General features: G+C 35.9%; 1 pseudogene; it reads left to right on the top strand.

The window, feature by feature from the left end:
• LOC113260921 (40S ribosomal protein S6-like) overlaps window positions 1-17,664 on the top strand; it is a 38,150-nt pseudogene extending 20,486 nt beyond the window's left edge.
• The last annotated feature ends 474 nt before the right edge of the window (window positions 17,665-18,138 follow it).

The following is an 18,138-nucleotide window of genomic DNA, read 5'->3' as shown; positions in this document are numbered from 1 at the left end:
ATGACCACTTTTTCCATAAAAAATTCAGTTGATCCAGTACTATTTACCAAAGGATCATTCTTTATTTACTGAATTTTAACAATTTTGTTGTAATTGGATGTATATATGTGAATGGATTTGCTTCTGAATTCTATGTTCTATTCTATCAAATTGTGTATCTATGTACCAATATCACATATTTTTCCTTATAGTAGATTTATTAAAAACTCGATAACTGATGATATAAATCTTCCAAATCTGTTCTTTCTCAAGATTATCATGGTTATTCTTGGCCCTTTGCCTTCTCATATAAATTTAGCTTTAGCCTGTCAATTAAAAAAAAAAGTTGGTAATTTAACTGAAATTGTTTTGAAACTACAGAGCAACTTAGAAAGAACTGGCATTTTAAGAATACTGAATCCTCCAGTCTCTGGCCATAGTGGTTTTTTTTTTCCACTTATTACAGTTCTCTTTGATTTCTCTGATAATATTTTATGGATTACTGCTAGAGCTATTCCAATTTTCATTAGATTTATTCCTAGGTACGTTGTGATTTTCAAGCTATTATAAATTAATTTCTCTTTCAACTTTTACTTTCTAAATGTTTATAACTAGTAAAGTATAAATGTAATTAATCCATATAGAACATATAATCAGCAATATCGAAAATTTTAATATTTATCTGTATATTTCTTAGATTTGTGTATTTTCCATCCTTTTATTTATGCTTCATTCTGAATATTCTACTAATCTATAATCCAATCACTACTCCTGTCTTCTGCAGTTCTTAAATTGCCATTAAACCCATCTTTTAATTCTCAATTTCAATTATCTATATAATATTTGATTTCTGTTTTAAATGATGTTGCTATTTGGTGAGCTTTTTCAAATCATCATCTATTTTATTAAATACATTAATCTCGTTTATTTAAGAATCTATGTTTTCTCTTTATTCTAGTTATTTGATTGCTTTTTTTTTACATATTTCATCAGTTTTTATTTAATGCTGGAAAATATGTAGAAAAAAATTGTAAAGGCTCTAGATATCGTCCGTGAAGATTTAGTGTTTGTTTTTCCAATCCAATTTAAATATAGGCAGATTGCTTTCATCCAAGCAAAACTGGTCTATTTTTAGTTGGTTCTTACTCCTTGTATGCAATGCTTGCAGGAATCTCAATGTGAAATAATCTTATGTGTTTGAATAGGATCATTCTTACTTGGGGGAGCTGAACACTGCTTTTTGTCTCTCTAGCATCATGAGATTTACAAACTCTCTGCTAAAGTGTTTAGCTTCCGAGAAGAGTTTCAGAGTTTCTCTGTCTCAGAATCAGTGAGTCCTTAGGGCAGAAATTATATGTAGACTGTCAGAGTCGCTTTCCCGAAATCCCCTGATTAGGAGTCCCTCAAATTATGCCTTTTCTGATAATGCTGAAGTCCAATTCTTTGTCTTCCAACAGTTTCTAGGCTGCTGCTTTGTGATCAGTTTCTATGTTCAGGGCTAGGAATTGGCAGTCAAGGTGAAAAAGTGGAGACAAATGGAGGGTTCATTTCAATGCACTTCCTTTCTTTTCAGGAATTTGATTCCTCAATTTCTTATTGCCTTAGTTATTGGAGAATAATTTTAAACAGTTGTTCCTTTTTATTTTATTTGTTTCATTTTGCTCAGCTCTAATAGTTGATCTCAGAGGGAGGTTTTGTCTAATACAATTACTGCATCACAGCAAGAATCTCAGAGATTCTGAGTTATAAATACAGTTTCAAATAGAAGGATATTGAAGAAAAAAATTGAAAAAGGAAAATCCTTCTTTTCATTATTGCATAATTTTAGGTTTGAGTTTTTTTGGGTTTTGTTTGTGTTGCATATTTATTATAATTTTGCAATCCCAATACATGGCATTTAAGAAACTTTATAACCAGACTCTGGAACAACTTCTCTAGTACCATCTCCTACCATATCTCCTAAACCAAGCTGAACTTCTCAAGGCTTCAAAAATATTTCATGCATTTCCTTGTATCTACATTTTTGCATGCTATTTTATATGTCCAGAACGAAGCTTCTCAATTGGTAAATCTGAAATATTTGTATGCGGCCATGGGATTAAAGTTGTGATAAGATATAGACCCCTTCAACTCACAGTGTAGCTGGTCAGAGTCAGGAATGGCCAGAGCACTCAGGGAAGTTGCCTCCAGCTGAGAATTACTTCCTCATTTCCCACAGCGTGCTATAAAAATAGTATATGCACTATGATACGAACAAATTTGGAAGCAGTGGCCAAGAATATTTCCCTCCACACTCTTCCACATTCCCATGTACAATTAATTTTGTTCCATGAAAGGTTTTGCTCACTATTTAAGACCCTGCACAAGTGTAATCTCCTTTCCACTCACTTTATTCACTTCTATAACAACATAATGTTGTAATTTTGTGGCTTTCGATATTGTACCAAATGTATGGGTTTTGAAGTTAGAAAAACTAAATTTGAATCCTACATGAAGTCTTGCGGTCATGGGTAAGTTTTCTTTGAGTGTCAGTTGTCACATCTGTAAAATGAGGGAAATGCCTACCTACCTCATTATTTTAAAAATACTTACTGAATGCATATTTTATGCTAACCACTGAGTTGGTCATTAGATTAAGAGATAGAATGTCCATGAATGCATATAGCAATAGCACAGGAAACATCTTTTAATTGCTTAATTTTAAATTTTACTTTTCATTATTTTGGGGTGCCTGGGTGGCTCAGTCATTAAGCATCTGCCTTTGGCTCAGGGCGTGATCCCGGCGTTCTGGGATCGAGCCCCGCATCAGGCTCCTCCGCTGGGAGCCTGCTTCTTCCTCTCCCACTCCCCCTGCTTGTGTTCCCTCTCTCGCTGGCTGTCTCTCTGTGTCAAGTAAATAAAAAAATCTTTTTAAAAATAAATAAATTTATTTTACTTTTCATTATTTTAAGATCAATAAATTAGATTGAGAGAAGTTGGCCAAGGACTAGCACCAATTCATTGAGGTTCCAAATTTTAAAGCCTGAGTAAATATGCAGATTGTACCCTGCAGCAGTCTGTTCTCTAACCTCTTATTGTTCTACAGATAAATTCTAACAGTCTTCTTTGAAAGTCTGTTTGAGAGACTTCTTTAATTATGAGATTCATGAATTTGAGTACAGAATCATACAAATTATATGAATCTTAGGTTTGCTTCCCAACTCATGGTTGTCTTTCTTACAGTGGCTCATTTATTGAACCCAATAGGTTGTTAAGAATGCAGACCCTTAATCAGGCAAACCTGGCTTTATACTAGGTGTTCATTTCACGTTCATAGTATGTTCATTGATTAGATAGCCAATCTAGGCTCCAGCTTCCTCGTCTATAAAGACCGATGTAATAATTGCATTGACTTGTAGGAATTTTGTGTGGATAGGAGGGGATTCTACATGTAAAGCTATTATGGCATGGCACACAGTAAGTGCGCAATAACTGCTGGCTATTGTTATTTTCCCAACCTTAGGCTCTCTTCCAAGAGTCTCAATGCATTAGCCAAGGAGCAATTTACTCTATTTCCTTCTTCCACCACCGTTTTCCAGAGTCCTCAATCCCAGGTGAGAGTGTTGGAAAAGGTTTTCTTTCTAAAATGTATTTGGGCAGGCTAGTTATTCCACATAAATCAAGTACCCCCTTGAGGTTCCCCAGTTTTTAAAAGCATGAGAATGTGGGTTGTCTTGGCTTCACTGCTTTTGTCCGGTGTGTAGGATGTCCTGGCAGTCCATCCACTTGAGCCTGAAATTTGGCCTTGGGGCTGGGTTCTGTTCACTTCCTCCTAAGTAGGCTTTCAGGCCAGGAAAATGTTGTAATAGAGTTTCTTCTCTCCAGAAAATCCCTGGAGATTCCTCCTCTTGGACTTGAGGGTAGACATTCAAATACTGCCTTCCTTGGATGTTTTTTAGTTTAGCCAAGGATTAATTTTTCAAATCGTCTGCCTTAATAAATATGTCCAACCTTTCCATTCATTCTCTATTTGAACCCAAAGTCAGGGGGCTGTTTACATTTAAACCCCTTCCAGAAACCCATATTCTTTTCCTTGTGACCTTTTAATTGCCTGCTCTTTGTGTGTGTGTGTGTGTGTGTGTGTGCGCGCGCGCACGCGCGCATGTGTGTGTGTTAGGCTCTTAGTGGGCTGCTGACTTTTCCTCTTACACATTTAATCTGTTATTTTCCATTTTAATATATGCACTAGGGCACAATTAGGAGATAGATATAGATATAGATATAGATATATAGATAGATAGATATATTTTTCCCCCTAACATGAAAGGCAGAGAAAAAATACTTTGTACCAAGAACAAAATATGGAGGAAATGGGTATGGAGAATACCTATTTTAAGTTTAGTTGGTAAAAGCACAAGCTCATTAGGGATGGAGAAAGCGCTTCTAGAGAACCCTAGTAAAAAGAAGAGACACCCCCATGGGGTGATTCAGAGTCTTTCTGTTTTCGGCTGTGATCCTGAGTGCCATGTGAAAAGTGGATGAAAAGTGATATTGGGCCAATTTATTGAAACCCATACGTCATGGAGTAGAAATCTTTAAATTCACTGAGGGATGCATACAATGGCACAAATGGCTGCATTGCCTTCCAAAAGGTAACCTATGCAAAGCACCATTGCTTATAAGCCCTTCACTTATCTGTACCCAGGATTTGTTATTTTCTCATTGAAAGCCCAGAGAAAGGTGGGGGCTATGCAAAGAAATACCCTGGGCACACAGAGATGACCTTGGAAGTTATATATACTTTATCTAGGAAAGTTCAAAAAAAGCTTTAGAACTAATGACTACAAAGGAGAATGTTTCTGTCTTTAGCTAAGTGAGGCACACATTTCTTATGGGAAAGGAAAAGTTCCATCTATATAATTCAGAGGTATTTTTCCTTCTCCTTTTTATAGGGAATATTCTAATATACTATTTCAATCACCTTTACAGATGCTGGTTCTAAAAAATAATGCAGTGAGAACTGAATTCCCTGGAGAGTGGTCAGCACCTTCTAGAATAAGGGCTTATGAAGAGTCATGAATAGACATCCACATCACCTTGGACTGTGAAGTTGGCAAGTTTTACTCTTCCTTCCTTTGTATGTGTCTCCATCCACCTTTCCAGTTACTACGTCTTACAAGAGGTATAGCATATATTCCATTCTTACAGAATGTGTGGGAAGGATTCCTTCATTACGTGATCCATGTCCAGGGGCAGTGGAAGATCAAAATACATCTGCCAGAACCTTTAGATCTAGCTTCGCCTACCACCCTTATCTTCACCTTCTACTTTCTCTTCCAGCTCTAATGTGTATAAAGAAAGGCCTGGTTTGTCATGTTGGAAGGTTACTGGATCCTTCTAAAATGTTTTTATGTGAGGTTTTATGTTCCCTGAAGTTTGACATTTCCTGAATTTTCATTAATTCTGATGACTGGGAAATTATCACCTAGTGAAATCTGTAAAATCAAAGTAGCCATAGGCCTCTCTTAAATACCAGCTTTAAAAAATGCTATGGAGACTGGCAGGCTAATTGGCTTTTCTAGATGTGTCTTCTTACAGAACAGTTGCAACCTAATTCTGGGAAGACTTCCAGGAGAATTTGATCCAATAATAAGCACATTATTCAGAGATCCATAATGATATCATCAGATTCAGGTACAGAGGCACTTTCGTGGAATGATTGCAATGGAAAAGAGATTCAAAACTGACAGTAAATATTTTCATAATTTTCAATAACAGTATCATGAATGTTATGTTGGCTAGTGAATGGTGTTTTATTGGTTTCAATATTTTGACTAATAAAATTTATGAATGCCTCATTTAAACATATTACAAATGTAATTACTATTGAAATATTTTTGCTAACCACAACTTTGACAGATAACATTGCTGTGTTTTTTTCTTAAAGCTAAGCCAACTTGGTGCTGAGTGAAATCTATTGTGTATCATGATTTTGTTTATCAATCCAAATCAAAGACTACTCCTAGAAGAATGGTATACAGTGTTTAATCACTGTTTACAGGACCCTGTATTTTTCTCTTGAATAGACTTGGGTTCATCTCTTCTGATGAAAATGGTTTTTAGGCTATGTTGTAACCAAGATGTCCCTTAGGAGCTAGAGAGAAAGAGCTTCTCCAGAGAATTCTAAGTAAGTATTACACCATATTGATGAAAGATTCATATTGTCAGTTACCAGAATTATAGAAGAAGCCTAAGCAGAAAAGTCAACCTTGAGCCCTCTGTGGAAAGAATCTGAAAGCAAGGAAAGTCTAAATAAAAGTCAGGTGTAGAAAGTATAAGGAAAGAAAAGATGCTCCAGTGGTTATATGGAGTTTGTGAAAACTAGGAGAGACAAAGACTGAAACAGAGGAGACAAAGTTCTGTTACAGGTACGTCTCCTGCTTCAACAAGCCAGGCTTTGTCTTAAAAATGGGCGAATTGACCAGAGCAGGCAAGAGGCTCTTAAAGAGAGGCTTTCCTCGTTTATGCCTTCTCTAAGATATCTCTCTTACCAAGGGGCCTGGAAACTTGAATCATAAAACCAAACTATAACATCAATTGTTTTCAAGTAACAAAAGACGTTAATGCAATTTTTATAGTGCAAAGGCTCTCACATGTTAGCACAGGCTAATGTTTCCTATTATAAGTCATAATTGCTCTCTGAAATTAATAAATATGTAATCTGGAAGTATGTTCTATCTTTTGGAATATACACAATAAATTATCTATTTTACTAGACTTAACATTTGACATTTTCTGGTGATCAAAGAGAAGAGAAAGAAAACATTTTCTTGAAATCAGAATTTTGAGAACCATGAATGCCTATATATCTTCTCACCTTTTTAAACTGGTGTGGGGTTCTCAGTTTTTCTACTTTCTTTTTGCCCACTCATGCCCCAATTAAATTCAACAAATAATTATTGAATGCAATGAGGCACTCAGCGCTCTGATCACAGGAATATTATCAACAATAACAACAAAAGTCATGGTGTCAATTAGGTATATAAAATTTTGTCAGAAAATACAAGCACAAGTTCAACAGATAACAGTACAAAACTGTACACCAAGCAGGGTCAAAGGAACATATATGGTATAATATTACCAGAGGTATTATTAGAGAAATTTTGCAGAACTGTTGAGGTGCCAGAGGATAGCAGAGAGGAAAAAAAGATAGATTTTAAACGGAATAATTTAAAAATTCACTTTAGTAAACTTGGCAACAATCACTGAATCCATTCTTGTACAGATTATTAAATATTTTTTTAATTATTACAAAAAATGTTTTAATTGCAAAAGTCTTGTCAAAAGTTTATTTAAAAGTAAGGCAACATCTCTACTCTCTGCTGAGTGGGAAGTAAGTACCTTTGGACCAGAAGCAGACTAATAGTCATATTTGTAACGTGTATTTGTGCTTCATAAGAGTCAGACTCTGTGCTCAGCATACTGCATACAACACTCTTGTACTTCACATAACAGCTCTATAAAGTAGAAACTCTGTTATATCCATTTTACATATGAAGAAACTGAGGCCAAGAGTCAGGTGTCAGAGAAGTAGCAAAGCTGGTCTTCAAAGCATGATAATCTGACTTGTATACCTGTAATCTAACTTTTAAAATATAACAATAAAAAAAAAGTTTGACAGACATCTGCTTCTAACTATAACAAAGTAGGTCGTATAAGAGTAATACTGATGCTTAGGCTAACTACAGGAAAAAAAATTCATAAAATGTAAAACACAAAAACAAAAACAGCCAATTGGAGGGATTGGAGAATAGCCAAGAAGACCCTGGAAAGAAGAGAAATGCATTAAAACAAGTCATACATTTGCCACTGCTATTTTTTCCTTGGGACATTTGGTAATTCAAAGCACTGAGCATAGAGTCTAGCAAAAAAAAAAAAATGAGGTTAAAAGTTTCAGCAAGCAAACTGTGTTCAAGAGATTAAACAATTGAAATTCAAGACCACCAAAATAGGCAAAATTTGAGATTCCAAGATTCCAGTGAATAAAGGCGAATCACAGAGAAATGAGACCAACATTCTCTGTACAATTTTCCCTTAAGGGATTTCCTAACTCCTAAGCTACTCTTGTGTGGGCCAGATTTAATAGAAAAAGAAAAATTAGAAAGGATCTGATAAGGAGTTAAAAAAATGAAACATATCTTATCAGTCTCATAATGTTACAGAAAAGAAAAAAATATTGGAATTTAGTGTTCACCAAGGAGAAAGGGACTTCATAAGCTGAGGACCTTGTGAAAGAACCTTCCTAGATTTAAAAGCACACCAGAAATAAACCAGCCTCCCAAATCACTGAAATATAAACAAAAATTATTTCAATTTTTAATTGAAACAATTTAACCCACACATATTTTAATTTACTGCCAAATGAAAATTAAATCTCTATTAAAAAAAAAGACTCCGTAGATTTTAATATAAAAGGTATAGCATACAATAAAAAATTACTAGGCAACCCAAAAGATAGAACCAAATCATTGAAAAGCAGGTGGAAAATCCAAGATTATAGAAACAGACACATAGATGACCCAGATATAGGACTTCCCAGATGAGAATATTAAAAGAATTATGATCACTGTATTCAAGAAAAATAGGGACAAAATGGAGAATTTCACTATAGAAGAGGAATCTATAAAATAGAATCAAATGGAAATTCTATAACTAAAAAAAAAAATGCAGTAATTGAAATTAGTAGTTAAATATTATGAACTCCAAGCAAGATAAATGCAATAAAAACCACACCTCATTATGGGATAGAAAAATTGTTGAAAACCAAAATCTAAAAGATTATTTTAAAAGCAGCAAGGGAAAATGACCACATTGCTTTTATGGGTGCAACAGTAGATAGAGAATCAACTTTTTAGCAGACCAAGGACAGCGGGATGTTGCCTTTAAAATTCTGAAAGCAATAGTAGCCACTTACAACTTTATAATTAACAAAAGTAAGCTCTGTAAATTAAAAAAAAAATTACAGTTTTCAGACCAAGAAAAATGCATTGACAAGAAATTATGAAAATTAATATTCAAGGGGATTTTTCTGGCAAAAGAGAAATGACTCATGATTAAACATAGTAATGAAAGCAGAAATGAAAAACAATAGAAAGATTTCTTCTTTCTTCTGGTGCCTTGGAAGTGGTAGGCTGCTGTAGGACGAAGCTGAATGTCGCTTTCCCAGCCACTGGCAGCTAGAAACTCATTGAAGTGGATGATGAACAGAAACTTCATACTTTTTATGAGAAGTGTATGGTCACAGAAGTTGCTGCTGATCTGGGTGAAGAATGGAGGGTTATATAGTCTGAATCAGTGGTGACAATGACAAACAGGGCTTCCCCATGAAGCAGGGCGTCTTGACCCATGGCTATGTCTCCCTGCTGCTGAATAAGGGGCATTCCTGCTACAGACCAAGGCGACTGGAGAAAGAAAGCACATACCTGTTTGGGGTTGTGTTGGGGATGCCAATCTCAGCGTTCTCAACTTGGTTGTTGTAAAAAAAAAAAAGAAAAAAAAAGAGAGAGAGAGAAGGATATTCCTGAACTTACTGGTACTACTGTGTGCCTCATCACCTGGGGCCCAAAAGAGCCAGCAGAACCCACAAACTTTTCAGTCTTTCTTAAAAAGATGATGTCTGCTAATATGTTGTGAAAAAGCCTGTAAACAAAGAAGAACCAAAAGAACCTAGAACCAAAGCACTCAAGATTCAACGTCTGGTTAACTACTCCACGTACCCTCCAACACAAACTCTGGCATATTGCTCTGGAGAAACAGTGTACTAAGAAAAATAAGCCAGAAACTGCAGAAAATGCTAAATTTTTGGCCAAGAGAAGAAAGAGATCAAAGAAAAATGGCAGGAGCAGATTGCCAAAAGACAGGGGCTGTCTTCTGAGAGCTTCTACCTCCAAGTTTGAGTCCAGTCAAAAACGAGATAGAAATTTCTAAGAGTCACAAAGAAGATCAGACATCAAACAATAGAAAGATTAAATATAAGAATAAATATAAGTGAATACTAATACCTTAAAAAGCAACAGTAGCAATATTTTATATGATGTAAAATTTATGCAGATTTAAAATATGTTACCAAGGGGCACTTGGGTATCTCAATTGGTTGAGCTAGACTCTTGATCTCAGCTCAGCTCATATCTCTGGATCTTTAGAACAAGCCCTGCGTGGGGCTCTATGCTGGGTGTGGAGCCTGCTTAAGATTCTCTCTTTCCCTCTCTCTTTGCCCCTCCCCCACCTAGAAACAAAAGTTACCAAAACAAACAAAAATAAGATGCAGATAATTAAATGGACTTAAGTAAGATCTTTGGATTTCTGGAAATTGGTAAATTTTCTAATTTGAAATAAAATCTAATAAATCTAAGACAAATCTTGCAATCTGTAGGGTAACAACAAAAAGTAACCAGCAAACTAAGAGAGGGAAAATAAAACAGATTAAAAAATAAAAAAGATAAACGAAACTATTAGGAAAATAGAAAATATATAATAAAATGCTAATTCAAATACAAATAGAGCAGTAAAACGTTATTTTTTTTTAAGATTTTATTTATTTGAGAGAGAGAGAATGAGCACGAGCTAGAGAGCACAAGCAGCGGGAGCAGCAGAGGGAAAGGGAAAAACAGCCTCCTCACTGAGCGGGGAGCCAGAAGTGGGGCTTGATCTCAGGACTCTGAGCCAAAAGCAGTTGGTTACCTGACTGAGCCACCCAGGTGCCCAGCAGTAAAACTTTAAATGTAAATTAACGAAGTCATCCAGTTAGAATTCGGAATTGTTGGACTGGATAAAAAATAAAACTCATCTATAAGCTATATAAGACATACCCCTTGAATGTTTAAAAGTAAAAAGTTTCATAAAGATGAAGTTAGGGGCGCCTGGGTGGCTCAGTCAGTTAAGCATCTGCCTTCGGCTCAGGTCGTGATCCCAGAGACCTGGGATTGAGTCCTGCATCGGGTTCCTTGATCAGCGGAAGCCTGCTTCCCCCTCTGCCTGCCACTTCCTCTGCTTGTGCTCTCTCTATCTCTCTCTGACAACTAAATAAATAAAATCTTTTTTTAAAAAAGATGAAGTTATCAATCCAATACAAAAATACGACCATTCTAAATTCTTCGGCACTATCATATTGGGAGATTTTTAGCACTGGCCTCCAGAAACTGATAGGAAAAAACAGGCAAAATATCTTAAAAATAGAGATGATTAAGAACATGATTATTAATTCACATTAGTATAAATTTAGTGTAAATTTTACCGCATACATAACCTTTCATAATACAGGCTTTTCAAGTGTGACATGAATGAGCCTGTCTCATTCTTTTTCTCCCTTCCTAATCGCCCGTATCCAATATGTCTATTGCTGTTACCTTCAAAATACATGCAGTACCCATTTCTCCACCATAGTGCCTGCTACCACCCTGCTCTGAGCCACCTCTGACGGAGCACTGAAGAAATCTTGCTGCTTCTATTCTTTCTCTTTTACAATTTAGTTCTGGTATGGTGGTGATTCCCTATTTCACGGAAATTATAACATAGAATCCTTACAGTGGCTTACAGAAGTGGCTCTCTCTATTTGCCCAGAGGAATTATTTCCCTTCTTCTGCTCTGTTCCATCCTCAATGGCCTTGTTGATATTCTTCCAACATCCCAGGCACACCTTAAAGTCATTTTTCAAGCCTTTCTTTCTGCCTAGAATTCCCTACCCCATATACCCACTTGGTTACAGTTCTCATTTCTTTCAACTATTTGCTTGAATTTCACCTTCTTTATAAAGACTACTATAACAGATTTTGTCATCAGCATCCTCTTCCTCTCCCTAGTGTAAGGTTAGACTTGGCCATCTGACTTGCATTGGCTAATGACACATAGAGAGAAAGAAGCTTTGGTAGGTTGCACTTTGTTATTTTCCCTCTTTCAACCAATATTATGACTAAGAAAATACTATTCTTGCTCAGGAAACAAGATGACGGTCATAAAGTCTGCTGCCACCCATTGGTTGTTGACATCTATTTTGAGTGAAACAAAAATATCTGTCATTATAAATCACCGAGATTTGGAGTTGTCACCCCAGCATAATTTTATCTACATTGACCAACCTCTTCAGCTGTGCAAATGGCGACCCTTCCTCCTGCCTCCTCTGTTCTATGTCCTTGATCTACTTGGTTCTCTATTCCATAGCAGTTATCACCGCCCATCTTTATGGAAATCACCTTCAAGGGTCACTTGTGCTTCTACCCATCTTGCTGGGTATGCCAAGAATGCAAAATCCTGATAGCTCTTTAACTGGGACATTCCTCAGAGTTGGATTGATAGCAAGCAATCTTGAAAGAGAAGTTAACGTTTCTCTCTCGAACCAAAGACAAGACTTGCTTACGGCTTGCTACAAAATAGTGATCTCTTCATATCCCGTGTTCCTCAGTTGTGATTCCGCTCTCCTGCAGGTGCAGCATCCATCCGGTCCCAACTGCATAATTCCCATGCAAAATAAGCTAATGTGCCTGCTGCCTGCTGTGCTGTGCGTAAGAGAGCTTTGTCTCTGATCCAGGAGTCTTATGTTTTCTGTCAGCAACCATGAAACATAACAGGGTATCTATCTAATCAACTAGCAAATAGGTAAAATCCCAGATTACACATTCACATTGTATTACCAACTTAATTATCATGTTTATTACTTATTTGTCTCTTCCCATTAAAACGTGATTTCTTTGAAAGTGCAGATGATTGATTTATGCCCAGCCATTAGATTAGTCTTGGGACATAGTAAAACACTCAGTAAATATTTGCTTTTCTTTTTCTTTTCTTTCTTTTTCTTTTTCTTTTTCTTTCTTTCTTTCTTTCTTTCTTTCTTTCTTTCTTTCTTTCTTTTTTTTTTTTTCTTGAGAAAGAGAGAGTGGGCACAAGTAGGGTTGTGGGAGAGGGGCAGAGGGTGAGGGAGAGAGAATCTTAAGCAGGTTCCGTAGGCACTGCCCGTTGAGGGCCTCCATCTCATAACCCTGAGATCATGACCTGAGCCAAACATCAAGAGTTAGGAACTTGACGGCCTGAGCCACCCAGGCACCCCTCAATAAGTATTTCTTGATTAAATGAATGAATGATGAGCAAACTTTATCACAAAATAGTAATCACCTAAAATTAGATGTATTTCATACTGGGAGTGGGAGCTATTTAGATAATTTATATGTTCCCTTCTATAGTTAAGTGTATATAATTCTATGGCTGTTATAAGCAATCGATACTATAAGAAATTATAAAAAGGCATGTATGAGGAATACTGAGGAATTCTGCTTCCAAATAATTTAGGGACATGGTAGTATGATTTTTTTCCCCAGAAGTTAATATATATAAAAGGGCCATTTGGATACAATTTACCAGGAATATGGTATGTGTTTGCACATGTCTGTGTGTGCACTGAAGGAATTGTAAGAATGGTTGAGACTAAAATAAAATAAGCTCTTGTGTCCAAATTGATATATTCAGTAGAGTGGTGATAAGTTTGAAAAAGGCATATAATTTTTTCCAGTTGAAAATGGGTTCTTTTGACACTTGAAATGGAGATATGAAAATTCATTTTTACCTTGGTGAATGGTTGGCAGGGAAGTAAGATTGTTGCAGATATTTTATCTCAGGGGAGTAGGTGAGCTTGACATCTGGAAGGAAGAGGTTAGAGCTCATCACTTAGGTAGAGTGGGAGGAAATGAAAACTCAGAGGTGGGTCAGAACATCTTTAAGAAAGAGGAGGAATTTGGCAAGTGACTAGATAAAGTTCCAGATGGATTGGCTAGTGGGTGAAATACTGCAGAATGATGGACTGTGTAGGGGAGGAAGTTCAGTTCAGTAACTCATTGTGTGGAGTCATATTAGGTAAAATGAAAAAAAAAAAATTCTAAAGGCTTTTCTTTTTCCATGTCAGAGGAAGTGTAGAGGATAGGAAGGAACACATCTTATTTCCTGAAGTTCTTTCTAATTACCTAGAGAGCCATGTTTATGTTTCCTAAAACACTGTAGTAAGGATCAAACTATCTTCAGTACACAAGCCAGGTGAAATCTTTGATGTCAAACCAACCATTTCATACGTTAAAGTTTGACAAGCCACAGCTTTCTGAAAAGACTAAGAAAGTATAAATCCATTTCCTTTATTGCTTCTCATGAATAATGAGCTCTGTTAATATTAAGTAGGGCATATGTAGTGATGAGCACTGGGTGTTATACGTAACTAATCCTAAATTTTTAGAGAAAGCTAAAAGGACACAATCATTTGCTTGGAATTAACATATTTCACATTTCCCCAGAAAGTGTGGATTGGCATGATACACAAAAAAAGAGAGAAGAGGGAAAATGATATTTTCTGATTTCTTGTAATAATAATCTTATAATCATGAAAGACCATGATCTTTCTATAATACTAACAAAGAAAGAAAGAAAGAAAGAAAGAAAGAAAGAAAGAAAGAAAGAAAGAAAGAAAGAAAGAAAGAAAGAAAGAAAAAGAAGGGTTTTTGATTATGGCGCACAGATGACAGCAACAGGCAATGGGTCGATAAAGAGATCTGTTAGATGTCTGACTAATACAATACTTCTGGCTTACTTCCTGAATAAATCTTTTAAAAGAGAAGAAAAACTATTTTTAAATTGATAATCTCAACAGCATTGGAAAATGAGAACACTGCTTGCCTGGCCCAACACACAGAAACAGGCTACACAGGGCATGACTCACAATGTACCGTGCATATATTGCAATGCTGTACTGGAAGATTAGAAATTAGGAGGGATTCCTGTAAGACAGAAAGCAGGTAGAATCGGATTGACAGGGAAGCTGCAGAGTAACAAGGTACAAAGAACTTACAAACTATCATGAGAGATAGATCAAAGTAATTAAATGTAAGGAGCAGAATGTTACCCAGGGGATCTGTTTGGATGTCTATGAACTTCACAGGAACTAGACCTTCCTCTGTCTCCTGGTTTGGCTAATCAAGAGGATTAGCGAAAGTATTTGGACAATATCCCAGGTAGTTAGCAACTCTGTAAGAAGAGATAGAGCCCTATATCCAGAAGACAAGCTATAATTATACCTCATACAGGCATATTCTATTCATTTCACAACCAATCATGCAAACAGTTCTAATAAAACTTGAACAGCTGTTAGTAAATGAGACAATGAGCAGGCAATAATGAACCACCAGATATATAAAGAAAATCCAATAATCAGAGTAACATAGAAGAAAATTTCCCCCACAAAAATTAGCGTCTTCAAAGTAAGTGTACAAGCAACAAAATCCTAACATGAATGAAGAAAGAACTATATAATGAAATGTGTGGTAAAATGTAGGATCCAAGGATAAAAAGAAAAGATAAAAGCTTCTTAAGAGACAAAAACAACTTCCTTATAAAAGAACAAGAATTAGATTAGAATCAGGCTTCTTCCTCAATAGCAGATGCTACAGGACAAGAGGAGCTTCTCAAGTTTTTAAGAATTTAAGAATTCTTAAGAATTCTTAAGAATCTAAGAATTTAAATCTTAACCATATTTCTAGCTAAACCATTAATTGATAGAGTAAAATAAATTATGAAATAGCCACACTCATAAATTTCCCTAGTTACAGACCTTCCAAAAGAGCACTGGGTGTTATACGCAACTAATGAGTCATTGAACACTACATCAAAAACTAATGATGTACTATATGCTGGCTAATGCTAATTGAACATAATAATAAAAAAAATAATTTAAAGAAAAGATTATTTCCAGCAAAATTAGAAAAAAATCCGGTAGAGGTGCCTGGGTGGCTCAGTCAGTTAAGCGTCTGCCTTAGGCTCATGTCATGATCTTGGAGTCTGGATCAGCCCCACACCAGGCTTTCCTGCTCAGCAGGGAGTCTGCTACTACCTTTGCTCCTTCGCCCCCCACCCCCCTCTTGCGTTCTCTTCCCCTCGCTCTCTCTCTCTCTCAAATAAATAAAAATCTTAAAAAACAAAGAAAGAAATCCAATAAATAGGACTATATGTGGTAACAGACATATGGTAAGAAAAATGTTAAGTCTATATAATAGTTGGTTTCTAATGTAAAGTATAATAGTAAAACATGGACCTAACATCCAGATGCACTGAAACTCAGAGTAAAGGGAAATTTAGAAATGGAGGAACAAAAATAGGCAATTTTGAGAAAAAGGAAATTGGTTAGAGGGACAGGGTATTACTTAATCCTGAACTTTGATAGCATAAGTTGTTAAATTAATGTCACTAACATATCACTAGTCAAAATTAACATGAGCAGAGTCAAATCTAACATGATCAAGATTTACAGATTGCTTAACATTATTCCAATAGTGTGGACTTACACAAGAGTTGTTTTTTCTATCAGAATTATTTTTGAAATGAGAGGTAATTTAACAGCTAAATACAAAAGAAAATAGGCAGAAAAAATAAAAAATAGAGCAATAAAAATAAATGAAATAGAATTTAGTGTGAAAACCAATAAATGGAACAAAGAGAAGTAATTCTTTTTGACAAAAGATGCACTCCATTAAGATGTCCCAGGCATTAACGTTTCTAATAGCTTTAAAAATTGCAAGGGTGTGGGGGGGTGCCTGGGTGGCTCAGCCGTGAAGCGTCTGTGTTTGGCTTAGGTCATGATCCCAGGGTCCTTGGATCGAGCCCTACAGCATCGGGCTCCCTGCTTGGCGGGAAGCCTGCTTCTCCCTCTCACACTCCCCTTGCTTGTGTTCCCTTCTCTCGCTGTCTCTGTCAAATAAATAAATAAAATCTTTTAAAAAATAAAAAAAATAATAAAAATTTTGATGGGAGTTAACAAATAAAAATGTCTAGAGAAATTTTGGGGCGTTAAGCACCCGACTCTTGATTTCTGTTCAGGTCATGATCTCAGGGTCCTGGGATAGAGCCCTGCAATCAGGCTCCACACTCATTAGTCTGCTTGAGGATTCTCCCCCTCCCTCTTCCTCTGCCCCTTGCCCTGCTTGCAGTCTCTCTCTTTCAAATAAATAAATCTTAAAAATATTTCTAGAGAAATTTAAAGACAAATGAAAAACATGATTATATCAGTATGTATGTTTATATATATATAACTTTATATGCATATATATAACTATGTTTTATAAACAAAACAATTTTTTTCAAAGAGTTGGAGAATTCACAAATTAGCTAAGCACTAAGCCATGGAGGAGAGTATATTCTCTACAGATACCAAAAGCAGAGGCCATATGACCCACATTATTATTTTTTTAAATCTCAGTCAAGATATCTACTTACTAATTTTAAAATAGATTTTTTTATGTCTTGGGATAAAAAAAAATCGAGATGAAAATGAGAATTTCTTCAGAAATAAACAAAGATAGAAATACTATTATTTTAAACCTCTTGAAGGTGACCCAAGTCATGCTCAAAAGATGTTTACCCATAAATTGATTTATTAAAATATAAGAAAATGTAAAAATGAATTATCTATGCTTCATATCAAGAAAGTAAATAAAAACATTATAAAGCAGAAGAAAGGAATAAATAGATAAGAACACAATTTTTAAGAAAACTTAGCCATGATCAAAATGCCAAAAGCTATCATTTAGAGAGTGTTAAATAGAGCGTGGCAAACTGATAAATTTTTGAAAGATCAAAATCACCCCTAAATATTATTAAGCATGAGAAATAAAGTACAATTACAAATACAGACTGTTATTAAGTAGATAAGAGAAAATATAGGGAGAACTAGGTTGTGGGTTGAACTGTGTCCCCTCAAAATTCACATGTTAAAGTCCTCAGCCCCCAGTACCTCAGAATATAACCTCATTTGGAGATAAACTCTTAGCTAATCAAGTTAAAATGAGGTCATTAAGGGGGCACCTAGGTGGCTTAGTTGTTGAGTGTCTAACTCTTGATTTCAGCTTGGGTCATGATCTCAGGATCATAGAAACGAGCCTCATGTCTGTCTCTGTGCTGGGTATGGAGCAGGCATAAGATTCTCTCTCTCCCCCCCTCCCCTCAAAAAAAAAATTAGGTCATTAAATTGGAACCTAATCCGATATAACTGGTGTCCAGGGGAAATCAGAGCATGGAGACAGGCACAGAGGAAAGATGACGTAGAAGACACAAGGAAGAGACAGCCATCTGTAAGTCAAAGAGAGAGGCCTGCACCAGATC

Source organism: Ursus arctos, unplaced genomic scaffold (genome assembly GCF_023065955.2).
Source record: "Ursus arctos isolate Adak ecotype North America unplaced genomic scaffold, UrsArc2.0 scaffold_3, whole genome shotgun sequence".
Taxonomy (NCBI): Eukaryota; Metazoa; Chordata; class Mammalia; order Carnivora; family Ursidae; genus Ursus; species Ursus arctos.
This window is presented reverse-complemented; position numbering and strand designations above follow the sequence as displayed.